The 19,362-nt window shown below is 41.9% G+C and overlaps 2 long non-coding RNA genes across 4 annotated transcripts; one reads left to right on the plus strand and one right to left on the minus strand.

Annotated features, from left to right (window-relative positions):
- Positions 1–47: 47 nt before the first annotated feature.
- LOC135323643 (uncharacterized) lies at positions 48–911 on the plus strand. Its single transcript, XR_010385134.1, has 2 exons — positions 48–108; positions 662–911. It is a non-coding gene; the product is annotated as an uncharacterized LOC135323643 (long non-coding RNA).
- Positions 912–6,888: 5,977 nt separating this feature from the next.
- Positions 6,889–17,781, minus strand: LOC135323666 (uncharacterized). 3 transcript variants are annotated; one of them, XR_010385150.1, is made up of 4 exons: positions 17,713–17,781; positions 16,814–16,969; positions 16,375–16,490; positions 6,889–15,655 (listed from the first exon to the last, which is right to left on the minus strand). It is a non-coding gene; the product is annotated as an uncharacterized LOC135323666 (long non-coding RNA). The 3 variants fall into 3 exon arrangements; XR_010385158.1 differs by lacking the exon at positions 16,814–16,969; XR_010385156.1 differs by lacking the exon at positions 16,375–16,490.
- Between the last annotated feature and the right edge of the window lie 1,581 nt (positions 17,782–19,362).

Here is a 19,362-nt window from a genome sequence, read left to right on the forward strand (position 1 = left end):
AGGAAGTGCCTTGATGTTTACTTATTTGCATTGTGCGACTAGGTGTTATCCTGGAAAACGCAGACAGCCAGTGGCTGAGAGAGCACAGTACGAGTTTTCTGAGCACAGGTAGGTTACAGTTGCCCTTCCTGCATTCCATGGAAAGATGTCACCACCTTCCACTGCCCAACGCTGCCCCTTCTCTCTGGTGTCGTGCCCCAATACTCATCCTGGGTATGACTTTATGTCAGCTGCACATGGCCTCCATGCTCTTGCATCCCCAGAGAGAGAAGCTCCTGATAAACTCTGAATGTCTTTTGGGTAACCGCTGGGAAAAGTCAGGCTCTTGAGAAACTAAGCTTTTGCACACATTCGGCCAAATGGCTGAAGTAGAAGAAGCCTCCTGGCCACTTAGAGGGAGATGGAAGACTCCTGATGGAGGAAGCTTTGGTGCCAGGAGAGAGCTTCTCTCGCTGACTATGTGCAGAAGGCCAAGGGTTTGCAGTGACAGTGTGCAAAGCAGACCACTCATCTCCCACCCTTCCCTCCCTCTCCCAGGACTGAGCCCAGGGAAAGCTGCCCAGCTTTCTCGAGTGGTGCTCGCTCAGAGAGTCAGGGACGGCACGACCGTTCGGTCCTGGGCTTTGGCAGTCATTTAGGAATCTGCCTGTGTCATTTTCAGCTCTCCACTTGTTCCACGGAGACGAGCATCCCAGTGTGCAGCAGGCAGCAGCTCAAGTCCTCAGAGACAACTGGGTGGAGCTCAGGAATCTTCGGAGCAACTAGGAGGTCCTCCAAAAACATCTTTGAGTGCAGAAAGTGAGCAGCGGGAAGGCAAGACAGGCAAGGCAAGAGCAGGCAGTCCACAGAGTGTTACCACGGAGCCAGTGCAATCAGCTGACTGAAATAAAACATTGCCTATTGAACAGAAATCCACGAGGTGCTTCCTTGGGGTGGAGGGCCTCTGGACAAGCCACTGGCCAAAGCAGGGCTGTTGTGTGCGTGGCCCAGCTGTGCTGGCAGTGTGCTTGAGCTGTGTCTGTATGGGGGGGAGCTGGAGAGGGCTGTGCGTCTGGAGCTGACCTTGAACACCGTGAGGTGGGCGAGTGATTCCAGAGCATATTTGTCTGTGGGGGGGGACTGCGTTCTGGCCAGATGGGGATTCGCTTTCTGGAGTCTGGAGTAGCAGCCTCTGGCCATTCCTGTGTGTTTTGGCTCCGCTTTTTACAGCCCCAGCCGTGTGGAAGTAAGGACTGACTGGAAGACCTTCTCCTCTCTGGTGCCCCTCCTTAGCCATGTAGAAAGCTCAGCAGAGGCCCACCAGTACTTCCAGCACCCAAGCCTCTGTTCAGAGGGTACTTGTGTGTGCCGCACACGCAGGAGTCCTGTACTCCTCACCAAGCAAATGCCAGTCAGTAGAAAGAATGTGAGACAGCAGAGTACTGCTAGGGCTGTCTTTGAACTGTCGGGTCCTGCGGCTTTCAATGCAAAGCGATCTTCACAAAAGGGCAGAGAAAGAACAGGCCGTTCAAGAGGCTGCTTCTGAGTTTCTTTCAATTCCTATTTAAGCATAGCAGTCTAAATGATAATTGCTGCTAAGTTGCTTAGAGGCTTATCTGAAGCCAAAGCTGTAGAGATGCTTTTTAAAGAAAGTAAGCAAACTGTTGTTGTGATAGAAAAGCCATATCCAGTAAACAAAGTAATGGTGTGTAGAGAAATCAATACAGTTTTAGGTGTGCAAATTCTTCACGATAGCTTTCAGTTTGATTCTTCTAACAGAAGCAATTGATCCATTATTTTTTAGTGCAACATTTCACCAGAAATTGTTTAACTATATTCCACCTACCTGGGAAGCCATATGCTGAAATTTCCCAAAATCTCAAATAGCAAGCCAGAAAAATGATCTTTCATTATGATCTATACCTCAAATACTCTATGTCCTTTTGTGATAATCAAGTAACTAACCTATAAGTTGAAATGTACATGATTAAAGACATACTTTTTGAGTAGAAAGAGCAGAAAGTCGTCCATCTCCTTCTTAAAATTCATTACTGTCCAGATACGACTGAAGAATTTTCAAAATCTCTCATCTTCAGAAGTATCTGAGAAGTTGCATGTGATCAGATTTTTGATTAACATTTTCAATGTTTATTCTGTAGTTAATAGGGCCAACAATCATTTTATAATAATCTAACAGTTCCAGCACTGTCCCAAGGCATTGGAAATCTAGACTTTCACCAGGTTGCTGAGGATATTCACCCAAGTTCCTCAAATTTGAGAGAGTACCCTAAGCACAAGGGTGAAAACATTGTTCAGTTTTCCCATTGAAAATGCACAAAAATGCACCACTGTATAGCCAAGACCATAAGAGAAGGTAAGAGAGATCAGGCATTTATCTGAACAAGGGCTTTCCTGAGAATTTCTGACCTTATTGCTAGATTATTCCTATTTTATCCAGTACTGTTTAATATAAAATTGCATGAACAGTGCTTGGAACCATGCTACCTGATTTTCGTAGTCTGTATTTCACAGCTGATGACCACAGACTACTTATTAGACATTTCAGTGCTGAAATTAGGCAGCTAATTTGGTCAGATTTTGTTTTTTCTCTTAAGAGATTTCCATAGGTTATGTGGTTCTTAGTGACTGGCATAGGGTTCTTCCTTGTTAACAGTCTTATTCTCCTGGATACAAAGACTAGCAGAATATCACTGTGTTTCATACAAGAAATATTTACAGTTCAGTGACAAGTGAATTTAATCTTCATAGGCCACAGTCTCAACTCTAATAGGCATAAGCACCGCAGTTAATTGTTATTACAATCACTGTAAAATTAATCTGAAAAGCTCTAATCTATAAATTACAAAAGAAAAAAGAAACCCTGAAAAATGCTACCTGAAACCTCTCAGATTCCAACACTGGGCAGCTCAGAAGCTTATCTAATGCAACAACAGAAAAATAAGAAACTCCTTCAATCCCCCCCACCAACACATTCTCCTGCGGAGATCAACACTGACCATGATCTAATGAAAAATATTTTCAATAAATACCTCTGAAGGAGTACATCGTGTTCCTTACATTTAATAGATGAACAAAAGGCTGAAAATTTCTTAGAGCAAAGCTGTTCAAAACACAGCGATGGGGTCCACAACTTATGTAGTTCTGCATAGTATCACCGTATAAGAACAGAGTTTTGATAGCAGTATCTAGTACAGAAATAGCCTTTTAACTCAATTATTCACTCCAATTATTAGGAAGAAAGGGTTTTTGTTTGTTGTTGGGGGGGGAAGGGAATTCAGTGGGGAAAAAAAAAGACAGAACAAGTTATGTTTGATAATTTGGGAGGAATTAAGGCTTTTTGAATCATGAAGTTCTCTGTGATTGCTAGCATGAATTAATAAATATATGTATAAATAAACACAAACAAATCTGTATTATGTTGGATTAAATGCTAGAAGGATATTTGCATGTGTCTTGGTCCATACAGTTCATTCTTGTCAGTAGGTCCCATTATATTAGTAAATGATTTTTATGTAGTACAAAATGAAATACCATTTCTTACTTTATTCCCTGGTTACACATTATTTGGGAAGGGAAAGATAAGAATGGTTCTGACAAAACATCTTTTTGTTGTGGTGGGACTGATGTAAATGAAATCTGTGGTACATCAGTACGTCTAGTTAATTAATGCTACGAATCATGATAAATTTTTGTTTATTTCATGCTCTGTTAACGTAAAGCAAAAGTAGCAGAAATGAGCTTTCCTCCTGTGTCAGAGAAGCAAAATTTAACCATGAATGCATGAATCCCCCAGGAACTAGCAAGAGCTCAAATTTTAAGTGCAGTAGGAGTCATGCTGCTTAATTCTGAAAGCAGCATATAATTCTATTGGTTTTGGTTGATACACGGTACCAATGATGAATATCTCTGGAAAAAAAAAATCGTTTGTATTCTAACACATATACTTTGCTATATAGGTACACGTTAATAACTGCATATGTTGATTCATATAACAGCTCTTAAAAATGTATAGAAAAAATGTGTTCTCATTATAAAAAGTTGTTGGGAGAATAAAATAGATGAATCTCATGAAATCATGAAGATTAAAGGTGGAGAACTATTACATCAGAAATATCACCATCATGGAACTTTAAGAGCCTACAAAATCTGTGAACAATATGGTGGAAAACATTTTTCTTTCAGTTCAATTAAAGATATGATGTCTTTAATAGTAAATGCAATTTAAAATACAGATTTCCTTGGAGAGATGTTTATATAAGCTACTTACATTTCAGGATTTCTCTCTCGTAAACTCTTATCTTCACAGAAAATTACTTGCATAAGGAATAAGTCATCACTAAAATCAAATAAAAATGCCATCTATTTTGGCCCCTGTGATGCTATTAGTCCACTGAAAGTTAAAGCCTACAGGTCTCTAAAGAAATTATTGTTCACTTCTGGTTAATCATTGCTTCCAGTAAGGATTTATTTCAATTTATTTTATGTATTTATTTCACCAAAGCGTAAGGGGCCATTTAATTACCTCTAAAGACTGTGTCTTTTTCTTGCATCAGAACAATCATCGGTTGTTTGCTCTGCCCTGATCTTATAATCGGATCATCACACCAGAAAAGCAGCCTCTGCCAGCTGCGACCAGGACTTTCAGAAATTACACCACTGACAGCCCTCTCCTGCTACTGTGAAAATTACATTTACCTGCAGTGCTGAAGCGCTAGAGTCATCTAACTAAATTTGTGTTTTACAATGTAGCTGTCTGCAGCTGAGCCAGTTAACCTTTGCTTACTGAACAGGCATTGGAAAAAACACTGTGTAAAACAGTGTAACTCACCTTGTTCTGTCCAAAAAACATATGAAATACATCAAATGAATCTAGAAGTAACGATTTCTTTCTATGAAAGGAATACAGTGTGACTGTGATAGGTGTAGATGTCTACACACAGGCACCTAAAGTTTAAATGGGACCCAGCCCATAGCCTTACTCTAAGGTTGTGGTGGAACTAGAGACGGCAAATGGGCTGACTCTGCTGAACTTACTGACTAATATAAACTTATTTCCCATAGAGCATCCTGACAGTTTAAACAAAGTTGCTTCAAAATGATCTTTTATGTTGTCCTGCAGGGTCACCCCAACTATCTTAAGAAGGGCAAGAAGGAGGATATGGGCAACTGCAAGCCAGCCAACCTCACCTTAAATTCCTGCAAAGGTGATGGAGTAATTAATCCTGGGTATTATTTCCAGCCATGTGAAGGACAGGAAAGTGACTGGGAGCAGTCAGCACAGATTTACAAAGGGGAAATAGTGCTTGATCAGCCTGATCCCCTTCTGTGATGACATGACCGGCTTGGTGGATGAGAGGAGAGCAGGGCATGTTGTCTCCCTTGGCTTCAGGAAGGCTTTTGGCACTGTCTCCCATAATATCCTCATGGTCTTGATGAAGTACAGGTCAGAAAAGTGGATGATGGGACACAGTGCATCACCAGCAAGTTTGCAGATGATACAAAGCTGAGAAGAGCAGCAGATACATCAGATGGTTGTACTGCCATTCAGAGGGACCTTGACAGACTGGAGAAATGGGCAGAGAGTGACCTCACGAAGTTCAATAAAAGGAAATGTAAAGGCCTGCACCTGGGTGGTGGTGGGGCAGAGTAACTCCATGCACCAGGACAAACTGGGGACTGATGGGCTGGAGAGCAGTTTTGCAGAGAAGGACCTCGAGGTCCTGGCAGACAACAAGTTGGACACAAGTCAACAACAGCCCTCGTGGCAGAGGTGGCTGATATCGTCCTGAGCTGCATTAGCTCCAGCTCCAGCCTGAGCTTAACAGCTGCACTAGGAAGAGTGTTGCAAGCGGGTTGCAGGAGGGGATCCCTCCCCTCTGCTCAGCACTGCTGAGGCCACACCTGGAGTCAGGCTGGGTCCGGCTCCTTGCTCCCCAGTACGAGAGAGACATGGAGCTACTGGAGCGATTCCAGCAAAGGGCCACAGAGATGTTTATAAATATCTGATGGGAGGGTGTTAGATCACAGCATGTGTAGAAGAGTTTTTAGAGAATGTCTTCAACCAGAAAGACTCAGAACATATCTTGTATTTACACTCTCCTACCAGCACCGCTTTGTCTGCCTTGTCCAGCTGCGGTGTCCTTAAATGATGGCAGCTACAAGCAACTTTTGCCCCTGGTCTCCAGGACTGGCTCTTTAACAAGTGTTGTTCGTTCTGGTAGAGCCCAGAGTGACCTGCCACTGACTGCCTCAGTGCGTGGTGATGCACATAGTTGTGGTACGATGCCGAAGTCAGCCTTGTTAGCAAGACTGCTTGTGTCATCAGAAGACAAACACACAGCCTCTTTAGTAATAAATCCAGACAACATGTTTAGTATTTTGATTCAGTGAATTATTCATATATATGACTTTTTCTGTAAGAGGGGAGTTGAGAGGTAATATTTCTCTTACCAAGCTTACAGCTGAATTAGTCACTCAGATCACTGCTTATCATCACTGGAGAGAAACTCGTAGAACACAGTTATTATTATCTTAAACATTTAACATTAACATTACCTATTCATTGCCTACGTCTCTCCATTTACTGTGAGGAGAGCTTAGTTTGGTTCAGCTGTAGACATTCTGCATTGCTTAAAACTGAATTAAGAGAAATAAATATTAGTCACATAAAATCAGTGGGACAATTAAGAAGCTTAGAGGTGAGCTGGTTTTTGTCAAAACAGTGTTCTGAACCAGAATTTTATGTTAGCTAAAAATACATTTGTAATTTTATTTGAGTAACTGGCTTCTACAAACTCTTTGGTGTCCATATGAATATATATGTTTGTGAATGCAAAAATAGATCTCTGTGTGTGTGCATGTGTGTATGTATAAAAATTCACTAAAATCTTCATTAAAGAATATTTTATTATGCTTTATAAATTAGTATATAGAGCTTATCTCACTGGGATTACTCTTAGTAGTATCTTAAATATTTTTCTCTCAGTAGAAATAAAGAAATAAAGCTTGGCTGATTGATAGCTTTTTACAGTATTAGTCTATTGACTTACAAGGCATCATTTCCTCCACAATTCCATCTTACTACACAATTGGACTTCTTAAACCCAATTCTTTCAAGAGTTTTTTGCCTACTACCTAACAGTTAAGAATTGCATGGAGAAGAGGCATGGAAAGGGAAAGGGGAAAGAGAAGGGGAAGTGGAAGAGGAGGGGGAAGGGGAAGGGGAAGGGGAAGGGAAAAGAGAGAGAAAGAGAAAAACGAGAGAGAAAGAGAGTGGGGACATGACAAATCTATGGAAGTCAATGGGATAAGGATCATGGATCTTCAATTTTTTTTTATAATCTCATTTAGCATCCCAAATAATATTTGCTGAAATTTTAATAATAAATGAAAGCTTTGACTTTAAGAAGAGTCTGGTACTGTGTGTCTTGTACAGATATATCTCAGGATTATGCTTCTAACCTGAACATTAATATTCATAGAGAACTCCACTGGTGTCTTATTCTGTTCTATTACTGAAGCAAAGAAAAAAATAAGAAATTATTTTTTCATTTATATTACTAAGCTTCAGTACACTTCTATTCATAGAACAGTGTAAAGTACCCTCAGGTACCTGAAAATGAGGCCTGAGAATTTTAGTTATCTGTTTGTATTTTGGGGCATTCAGTAGTAATGATAAACCATTATACTGCAGGATGAGCTGGTCTGTTAAAGACATATTGACATTCGATAAAAGTTGTCTTCATACAACAACTCTGAATAAAAAAGATTCTGTATGTGGTTAAAGTGAACAAAAATATGTTTATGACTCAGTACTTAAGCTCTTTCATAGTAATCGTAAATCTTTTTTCTGCTTTCCCACTATCTACTGAGATTTTTCACTTGAACATTCACCAGCATTTACAAATTGAATGTATTCTGTTCAGTAAGTTCAGAAACTGATTTAAAACCATATTAGATGGCAAATGCAAGTAAGCACTAATATTGGAGGTCATCGTTGTTCTCATTGATTCACAAGTGCTCTTGCTTATCTCTAAGTGATCAACACAGAAAATTCCTTCCAAAGTTTAGTCAGATTCCCTGGATTAAAATCATTCAATTAGAAGTATTTTAAATGAAAGTTATTAAGGTAAAATTCATTTTAACAGCAACACAAAAAAATCATGTGCAAATTCACAACTTTCAAAGAGTAATGAAGACAATTTAAAAATAATTTCTATTTTAGAACTGAGTCTAATGGATTTAATTCTGTAAATTTAGTGCAAACTTACAAGTGTTGCATAGGATAAAACTTAGCCCAGGCAGCTTACATTAGATTGTTGAACCCAAAGTCCAAGGAGAAAAGTTTTACTAAAACCTCCCAGGTAAAAAACAACCCTGTGGGAAAAACAAAGCAAAACAAAACCCAGAAACCGAAAATAACACTTGCCAAATTCAGAAGAACAGGAAATGATCAGTTATAGCTTTTGCTCTTCAACCAGAAAGGTAGACTCTTAAAGATACCTACAGGGCTTATTTTATACTTTTCTATTGCTCTGTTCTTCTCTGTCAATGCAATACTCAAGGGAGGAAAAAACACAATTTGTTTTTACAGAATCAATAACATGCCCATTTATTCCTTTTCTCAGATTTCTTTGATTTTTTTACTGTAATTTCTGTATGTTTCTATTTTTTTTATTCATCCAGAGAATCTCAGAGCCTCATTAAACTCCATAGATTTTCATGACAGATATGAAATAGCCAAAACACATTGGATTGACATTAGGTTTAAAGACAGGGATCACATGCCTAAAAGAGAATATAAATGTATCCTGCCTATATTCTCAACCACTTACACTTTTTTAATTTGTTAATTATGATATTTTGCCTATATGTTAACATATAATATTACTAGGATCAAAATAAATAATAGTGTTATGCTCAAAATCTTGTTTATGGGCAAAGAGGAAACATACCTTACATATAAAGCCAAGAATTTAGTGTTAATATAGTGGGAATCTTAACGGTCTAAATGCAGGATCGTTATTCGTCCAGAAGAAATTGTTACATGAGAAGAAGGGTTCTATACACCAAAAAAGCCTCAATAATAATAATAATAATAATAATACTGTTAAAATTGTTACACTTCAGAGTTTCTACCTCTTTTCCCAGTATTATGTTCACCCTTCCGCTGCTCCGTAGGTCCTAGGTCTGTGGTTCATTTATGGCGGGATGACGGTGGGTGTTAGAGCGAGCTGTCAGCATCTGGGCTCCTTCGCCGGGAGGAATATGATGTTCATGGTGATGGTTTCCTCCTACTCACTCTAGGATTCATCTGGGGCTATTTTTATATGTTTTCTAGTATGCTTTTACATCATTCTTTCTTCATTGGTCTGCAGCTCTGTGTTGGATATGAATTTCTGGTGTTTGGGGCCTTTTACATAAGTAAAATGTGCATTTTTTGTTGTCCTGTTTGTTTATCAACCTATGGTTCTACCATACAAAGATAAACACAAGTAAAATAAAATAGCCATCGCCATCCGGGCAGTTAGAAAAACTGCTGCCCCAGCTAAGTCGAGGGAAGCAGAGCTGCAGGCGAGACGAGTTCAGACAAAACTCGGGCCAAGCCTGACCAGCCTCAGTCCCGAGGCTGTGCAAACTCAGTGCGAAGCTTACGGCCAGGAGCTAGCAATGCCCATACTGTATTACAGGGTAACAGTAAAATCTCTCATATTACAAAAATTCAGATTTGTTTTATAAAAACAAATTTAGACATCTGAACTGTCAACGTCCACATATGAACTGGAAACTCGGAGTGGTCGAACGATAGGTGAGACAAGTCCTAAAGCAGCTGTCTTCTGATGTGTCTGACTGTGCTTAGCCTAAATAATCTGGGAATTTAAATTGGTTCCCAAGTCTGGCACACGCCACTTTGACCCATTTACTCCAGTGTTTGACAGAGACTAAACCTGGGTTCACCGCCTAGGAGGCAGCCAAAACACATCTAACCTGGACCAGGCGAATCCTTGTTTTCTCTCCTTTCTGTCACCATTCCCAGCAAATCTATGTACAACCTGAATAAGCAGCACATGCCGAATTTGGGTTCTGACTCAGGTGAGAGTCAGAATCATTTACCAATAGGTAAATGCAGCAGAGATAAGGCATAAGGATTCACATACACCACATGCTTTTTATGTTTGATATGAATATTACTCTTGTTTTTGTTATGCTCAGAATTATGATTATGGATAAAATTGAAACACAACTTTTATATTAAGACAAGAATTTATCAGCAGTTGCTGATTTTTGGAAGAGTTGAATTAGCTCGACAGTGGTGGCTGCAGTGATGGTTGTACGAGGCATCAGAGGAAGCTGGCTGAGATTTCTGTGAACAGAGGCATGTGCTACTTCTGGATTTCCATGAACGCAGCTGGTGCTAAATGGTGCACTGGTGTGAATAGACCTTGTTGACATATCCTTGAAAACCAGGTAGAAATGTTTGTGTGTGTCACCTTTCTAGTCAAAGCTTGCACACAGAAAGCAGCCACAATTTGGTCCTAAATCTATCCAAACTATCTCAGATTTTAAGCAAAATCTGCTTTTAGCATATTTTTAATTGAAGAATAAGAAATTAAAATCATGAAAAGGCAATGCGTATAGCTGTACTAATGATTTTTTTTTATAAATTCAGGGTGAAATATTTCAAATCACATTAAAATGAAATCAGACATGTCACATTTAAAATATACGTATATGATTTTCTGCTGTTTTAATTCATTATCAGTACACAAAACAGAAAACTCAGTATGAATACATAGGATCCCAACACTGAACAAACAATATATCTGAACCAGCAAGAAACCCTGCTTAAAACACAGATTGCCCTGCTGAAGTCCTGTTAACCCCAAAATATACGTGAGATTTCTATGTCTGTAGCAAAAGGTCAGGAAAAGAATAAAAGAAGGTGTGTTTTGACTAATACATTGACTTAAACTTTGGTTAATGTGTCATTTTTTTGCTATGACATGTAGGGACTACTTTATCCACAATCAAATTTCTTGAATGAAAATACAGTATGCAGGTGCCATAAAAAAAGAAATAATATGGTCAAAGTAATAAAAGAGGTAAAGTTCATACATTTGATTTGTTTCTCATATTGTTCATATTTACTTTATTGACCAGAAGGGTGCAACTGGTCAAGGGTTGTAATTTTTAAGCTCTTCATATTGATATATACATATTTTTTATATGTGTGTGTGTATATATATATATATATATATACATATAAATGTTGAAATGAATTTTAGCCTAGATATTATCTTGACAGCTAAGAAAAAAGTCTTTCCTTTAAATAGTGTTCTTTTCACATAGCTGTTTGTGGTTTGTAACACAGAGGTATACATGCACACAAGAGAAGATATTTAGTCATAGTGCACATAGGGCATAGTTTAAAGTGGGTTTATAGAAGAGTAACATTTATTTTTGGTGGCTTTTTTCTTTTTTTGCCCTCCCATGAACATTTGGATAAACAGTAAACAGCTTATCAATTGTTGGATTTGTTGTGGCAAAAACCTGTGCTGTAGGGCTCTGCGACCCAAAAGGAAAGATAATGAAGTCGGTCAGTAAAATAAGATAGAAGTAATTGAATCGATTTTTTTAAGTAAAAAACAAAACAAGGAATCTGTAAGTCTGTTTCATGATTTTTGACTTTCTCCAGAAAACCTTCAAAGGCGGTTATAAATGTCAGATATCTATACACAGTTAGCCATGTTTGGTAATCTGTGAAAATTTGTGGTTATTCTTAGGAGGAATCCTAGCATTTTTAATACATCTGACTTTTTTTTGGTCTGCTGATAGATGACCCAGTGTATTAACGTTAACTCAGCATTTACAATGGAAGGCAGTGAGTGTTTTTTGGGAGGGGAGCTGGGTCTGGGGGAAGGGAGAAAGGAGGGGCAGGGAGGATGGGAGTCTTATAACAAAGTTGTGGTCTTAAAGCTGAAAAGTTAAAGGTAAAATGTAACAGTTTGTCATAACTATGTTTCATATTGGCAGGTGTTCTGAACTTTGATAACTAGACATATAAATTTCAGCTCTTAAAGCTTTGCAGCCAATTTAAGGGCTCATTTATTTCACTGACAGCAAGATGTGTATGCTGCCTGGCAGAGTGGATGTCTGAGGCCAAATCCACCACTTTGTTGCTTGCTTGTCTCACGGGAAGTAAATAGTAGCAATTCTCCAGCATAGGCATACCAGCACAAGGTGTTTAGCAAATAAATGAGCATAAGATGACCTGTGGTGTCCTGAAATTACTAAAATTCATGAATAAAAAAATGATCTGTAGATTGTTAGCAGAGGGCTATAGCAAAGGCTAATTTGCAGTCACTGAAGCTTTACAGGATAATTTGTAACTTTTGAAAATTTAATGACTTCATCAGTTTTTACCAATTTTTTTTAAATCAATACAATTGTCTGAAAGCTACCTTCGGCAGAGATCTTCTGTCTAGATAATATCAGAATCACCTATGTTGTCACATTATGAATACTTAACAGACTTTATCTGAAGAACTTTTTTTCTTTTATCTTTCCTTTCATGCCTGCATTACGGTAACTACCAAAAATGTGTCTTTCTCCTATGAAGACATACTTTTCATTTTGTTAAATCTTGTTGACATGGGAGACAGTTATAAGAAAAAAAAATCAGTAGAGTAATGCGAAGGGAAGAGGAATTTAAAACATATATATATATGAACATATACATATATACATATACATATTTGAGCAAACTATAGCTCACTGGAAATACAGTGAAAGCACCCTAAAACAAGATCAAAGAAATCAGAAGGAACATTAAAGGGCTCTGCACATAACATATCACGCATATTCAACAGCATTTAGTTACGGCTTTATCAAGGAAAAGAGGGACCTGTGAGTTTTGATCCTTGATCACAGTATTTATTTTTAATTAGATGAGATAGTCACTAACCCATGCATACAGAAATAATCAAGGGAACAGGGACCAAAACCACAGCTGTTGTCTCCTTCACCTGAAAGGCTGATCACTGAGTACGCTGTTCTTTCGTCCTTCCAGATTCAAACATTTTGAATTCTTTGGTGTCTTAATACTCGCTGTCTCCTACGTACATTACAGTTGGAGCCAGATTTGTGTTACCTTGGATATTGCTACATGAAAACGGGATGTAAGCCAATAGTCAGGCATAGTTCAAAGTGAAGACTGTGGTTATGTTAAGCATTGCAGGAGTGCACACACTCCTGCAGCTTATAATTTGCTTTTCAAATGGTGACACTGTTTTAAGGCCTCTGAATTCTCTGTGTCACCTATCTCATAGGTTTCCTGGGCACATTTAGAAAAATATGCCCCTTCGCTACACTTTTGTGTGTCCCCTTTCTACATAAAGATCCCCACCCCTCGACGGGTATAAATATAACTACAGGTTGACGGCACCTTTTTCTCACCTAGTGCCATACCTTTGAGAAAGAAGAGATCCATCTAAAACTAGTGAAGAAAGTCCTATGCCAGGATTTATACGGGACTAACTCATTTCAATACCAAATGTACCTATCAGAGGAATGTTCCACCTGCAAAAACATACATTTCTATCAGGAAATATTTGAACGTTAATCTAGAAAAGCAAAAATAGAAAATGGGAGCATCCCCTGTGCAATCGCTACTTTTTTAAAAACATACTCTTAGTTAGGGAAGTTGAATTTTTAAACCATTAAAAAGTAAAGATAATTAACATCATTCACATAATACAGAGAAACAGCGATATTCGTCAGATACTTTTTAAAGTGCTTTAAGGGGATACTTATGAAGAGAATATTAGAAAAAGAGAAAGTACAACTGGAATATAGCAATATCTGGAAAATACAATTTAAGGAAAAGAGTATTCAAAGGAGGAAAGGGAAAGATAAAATAAATGAAATAAGTAGCTAGTGCACTTATTTTACAATTTTAATTCATTTTTAACCTTTGAACACTATTGAAGGCAAAAAATTGCAAAATTTATTCATTTATAGAGCCTTTTTAGTTTATTTTAGAAGTAGTTATTCTCTGACAATGCAGAACAAATCTCTCTTTTTAAAATATTTTTGATTTATGATTTAAAATTAATGACTTAGAAAGTATCATTCTACACAATATTTATATTGGTCTTCAAGTATTATATGTTGAGAAATCGCTGTATTATATGTTGAGAAAATATAAGATAGATCATGTGCAACAACGGGTTTCTCCAGATAACGGGCATCCTGAAGGAAACTTTACATAGGTAATCACAGTGACCTTGCTCTCTGTGGACAGTGTTTTTTGTAGTCAGAGCATATGGACCATGTACTTAGTCCCAGAACTTCAGAGTGGGTGCTTAAATCACAGTAAGTGGGAATTGCTCCTGAAAAAGGAGCTCTTTTTTTTTTTTGATTTTGTTTTATCCCCCTCTCTGTCAAAGCAGTGATGTATCCTTCTGAGTTTTCTTGGGTAGAGGAAAAAAAAAAAGATTAGGGACCTTGATCATATCACCTTCACTAGTCTGCTACTAAAAAAAAAACTGAAAAAAAATCCTATTTCATCCCCTTACCATGCTTCCCCAGGAACTTAAGCTCTGTGAGCCAAAGGTAGTAGAACAATGAAGCAGTAGTTTAATGTTGTTTTTATGTTTAAATAAATTATTATCCTCTTTCTTTTTTCTGTATCCCATATCTTTTTTGTTCTTTCAGGCTATGAATATGCAGATCAAGTACTCTGTCTTTCTCTTTTTTTCCAGTAGCAAAACCATTAATAATTCCGTATAGGATTCTGACTATTTGGTAGTCTAAGAGCAGCTGTGAATTGCCCAGAAAAGATCCACCCCTTGTGGACACCGTGTCAGCATGATACCCGGTGATGACAGTGCACCTGAAGTCTCTTTAGGCTTGAACACACCACAGGCACAGTGTGCTGGGTCTGCCTGTTTGGCTACAGGCTAACCTGGACACAGTTCGCTGGGAGTCTCTGAATAGTCACACACCCAGAAGGCTGAAACTTGTATACATATACATCTCTGGAAACCATCTTTTTAGGTTGTACATATGCTATAACATTGCTATATGTCTTGGCTGCAGAAAGTATTTTCTAAATGTGTAAGGTTGTTGGATAACTGCATTCATTCTGAGCTTGCATGGCAAATCTCATATGCTCCATAGGTAGAGAAACAGCAATTAATATTATCTACCAGGATGAGAGAGAGACTCCTGCAGCACCGAGACTGAAGAATAAAGATATTAAATTTTCATACCATCTTAACACCAAGTAATGTTTACCAGCTCATTCAATCTTCTTATTCAAGGTCTAAAATGAAATAATCACTTTAACTATTCATGGAGAATATTGCACAATTTTGACTATGTGATATATTCGTGATCTAAACCAGAATCCATTTAATCAGTTACCGACTCAAACTTGAGATCTAGGGTGGCTTTTCTATCGAGGACAGCGGGATGCGTTCCCGACAGAACTTTATCAAGGGTTCTCACCACAAAGGTCTGTCTTAGTTACTCTTTTTTGCACTAAGCACAGACAGCAGCAGTTCACACACCAGCATGAAGCCCGGCATCACAGCCCTCAGAAAGGAAGTCGACTGTGCCTGCTCGGTAACCCTCAGGTGGGGAGGTGGGCGAACTGCACCAGATAAAAGCATTAAAGCTGTTAACACTCTGGTCTGATCATTCTAATATTCAACATTCCAGCAAGTCAATTTAATGAGCTTAGTGCAGTAAGAGCAATTTCAGCTATTTTCACATATTTGAGTGCTTGAATGTGAGCTATATTTCCTTGTTTTATCTTTTTAATACACCTAATTAAAACTACACAGACTTGGTTAACTTTTTAAAATAGCCACTCTCTACAGAATACTGGGAAATGAGCAACATTAGTCAAGTATTTTTAGAACTGCTTGTGCCCTTAAACTGAAAATGTTATCATTTATACATCTGTGAGCATGGATTACAGGATCAGACCCTGAATTACATTTTACTCACGCTTATCAATTGTTTCCAGACTATTACATACATGGTTTATCCACAGATTCATTTAAAAAATAATCCTTTTTTTTACCTGATATTTTTACCTGATATCATGTGGTTTAATGGCTTTGGGGGGGGTGGTTGCAGGAAGGGTGGGACTCTGCGGGGCCCTCAGGGCAGGGGTGCCATCCCAGATGCGTAGTGAGCACACAGGGGTGCCCCACGTGGCTCTCAGCTCGGCGAGAGGAGCCACGGGTCTCCCACCCCACCAGACAGGGGAGCGGGGCGGGGCGGGGCGGGGCGGGGGGGGGGGAGAGGAGGTGGAGGGATCTATGAGCTCGCAGAGAACACCAGAGGAGGCAGCAGGGAACTCACCAAGGACCCCGCATCCCAGAAGAGCTGCGAAGGAGCCCGCGTCCCAGACGAGAGGAGGCATCAGGCTGCTGTGCCGCTGCTGGAGACATCCAGACCCCTGCGCAGCGTACGAGTGCCTGGGGAGACATCAGAGGCAATAGAGGACCCATGGACACATGCTGCACCGGGGAAACCCATGGCTTTGGGGCAGCTGTACAGGAGGGAGCAGGGCTCTGCGGGGGTTCCAATCAGTTGGTGCCCATGTCGGCTGGTACCCACAGTCTGTGCCTGGGGGCAGGGGAGGCCTCAGGGTGTCCAGGAGCGTCTGTCTTCTACCCATCTTCTTGCTTCTCTAGCCACAATTCTCAAGTAAATAACTTGGGGCTGCACTAATCGTATCTAACTCAAGTTGACCTTAACCCTATTTGGTCCAGAGATTTTAAACTCCTTCATGACCTACCAGCACTCTCGGGCACGCCTATTGCATCAGGAGCCGTCCTCCCGCCGACGCCGTGCCCTAATCCCGCTCCGGGGCCCGCCTGCCCCCCCGCTCCTCCAGGCTGCGTCCGCAGGGGCGAGCGCACGCTCCAGCCCGCGCTGGGGAGGAACCGGGGCCCTACAGGCGACACACGCAAAAGGGAGAGTCAGAGCCGCGCTCCGGCAGACCCGGCGCCGCGCAGACCCGGCGCGGCGCGGCGCGGCCCCCGGCCCGACTCCCCCCCCCCGCCCCGCCGCCTCCACGCAGCGACGGCCCCGGCTGGCAGGACACAGCCCGACACCCGCGGACACCCGAAGGCGCACGCTCGCCTCACCGCGGCCCCCACATGCTCGACTCCAGCCCGCCTCTGCCCTCGCCCGCCGCCGTCCAGCCAAAACACCCGCCCTGCTCGCCGCCATCTTGCCCGCCGCCGCACCGCGCGTGCGCCGGCCGCCCAGGGCTCGCGCCGCCGCACCGCGCCTGCGCCGCCCAGGACCGCGCGAGAGGGGCGGGGGAGCGCAAGGGGCGGGGGAGCGCAGCGCGAGGCAGCCCAGACCCGCAATGGCGCCCTCGCGTGGTCGCAGCGCCGCGCTGCAGCCGGCCGGCTCCCGCGCGCCAACCGCAGCCCGCCGCGCCACCCCGGCGCTCAGGCCGAGCAGCGAGCGCCCCGAGGCTGCTCTGCCCGCGCCCGAGAGAGCGGCGGGCATCAGCGAGCAGGCGCTGGGGCTGCCCCGGGGAGAGAGCGCCGCGGAGCAGCTCCGAGACGGCACTGCCCGTCTCCGCGCCCCCAGGAAGCACCGAGAAGGAAAAGCCCTCTCGGGAAAAGCGCTCCCGGTCCGTGAGCACCGGGCAGGGGGCACGAGCGCGGCCCCTGCGCTTACCCGTCCCCGAGAGAGCGCAGAGTAGCGGCCAACGCGGTGTCGACACGCAAGGGCAGCAGTGAGCGCGGCTGAACGCAATGCGCATGCGCATCCCCCTCCCGCGTGCAGTACCGCTTTTCAGACACACGATGGCAGCAGAGAGCAGGCGGGGGTGAGGGAGAAGCCGTGCGCATGCGCAACCCCGGTCGCTGCCGTTCTGCTTTTTACACGCCCGGGGCAGCAGCGACCAGCTTTAAGCCAGTGCGCATGCGCGAGCTCCTCGTTGCCGTACTCACCTGTTATCGCCTGAGAACAGCAGGGAGCGCGGCTGTGAACTACTGCGCCTGCGCGCAGCTCCTCGCTGCAGTACTGGGCCTTCGCCACCCGGCGGCAGCACGGAGCGAGGCGGGCGGGGGCGGGGGCGGGGGCGGGGGCGGGGGCGGGGAACACCGCGCGTGCAGCGCTGCTTTGTAACCAGGTACGGGCGGCAGTGAGCGCCGCTACCGTCATGCCGCGCTCGCCCGGAAGCGGAGTACGGCAAGAGCAGCTGCGACAGTGACCTCACATCCTGTAAGCGTGTGCCAACGCGCGACTGCAGCACGAGCCTCCGGAGATACTTCCCTGCCATTGCCGAATCTGATCTGCCGCTATTTACAGTGCCTGCTGCTAGGCACAGGCCCTCTGCGTTTCATACGCAAGCCGTTTAGTATTATACTGGAGGCTTTATTAACCAAGCTTTCATTTTAACGTTGCAAAATGCTCTATAGACAAAAAATACTCAAGAGGCTGCATTAAAAAAAAAAACACATACACACACGCACACTTTCGACCTCTTGCCTTTATTGATTGTTAAACAAAATAAACAGCCAAAAGAAAGCTGTACTATTGTCTTGATGGACTGCTCAGTTTTTATTAGTAAACACAGCATATGTCTACCACGCTAAAGCATGAAAACATTAGTATTCTGATCACCTTTTGCGGTACTACAGGAAACAAGCTAACAAGGCTTGTTCAGTTTCTGAACTATCTGGACTTTTACAACAGTGATCACAGCCTAAAGGCTATTACTATGTGAAAAAGACTAATGGCTTCATCTCTTATGTATCACTTATCTGGCTCAATTACTACAGGCATTAGTAATGAAAATGCATCGCCTTCCATAAAAGGTAATGACCGTCTTTTAAAAACCTCCAGTGACCCCACAGAATTGTCATTACTTTTGATCGGTAGCCAGCTTCTTCTAACCGTGCTGCAAGAAACATTTTGCCTTCCAGGCAGAACTTTCTGCTCCCCGGGGGTTAAAAGGAAACCTTTTAGTCATTCACTACTGTCTGTCAAAACGTACCGGAAGCCCTTGAGTACAGGACAAGACACCTTCTCTAAGGAAACCGACTACTAGGTTTCCTTCGCTGCAGGTTTTTCTTAGTATCACGGTCCATTCAATAAACAAAACAGTACGATAAATGTTTTAATCTGCTCTTAAGTGCTTTTGTATAAGAGAACAACATCAAAATGAGTTATTATTGGATCTAGTCTCCACTACATGTGCTACCCCACCAGTGCCATGCACTTGCTTTAAAAGATCAGTAACACATGCATTCCGGCAGTAATACTCACGGAATGAATATGCACTTGATCAAGTATGATTGTTCATAAAGAACTTTGACAATG

The sequence above is a fragment of the Dromaius novaehollandiae genome, chromosome 1, assembly GCF_036370855.1.
Source record: "Dromaius novaehollandiae isolate bDroNov1 chromosome 1, bDroNov1.hap1, whole genome shotgun sequence".
Lineage (NCBI taxonomy): Eukaryota > Metazoa > Chordata > Aves > Casuariiformes > Dromaiidae > Dromaius > Dromaius novaehollandiae.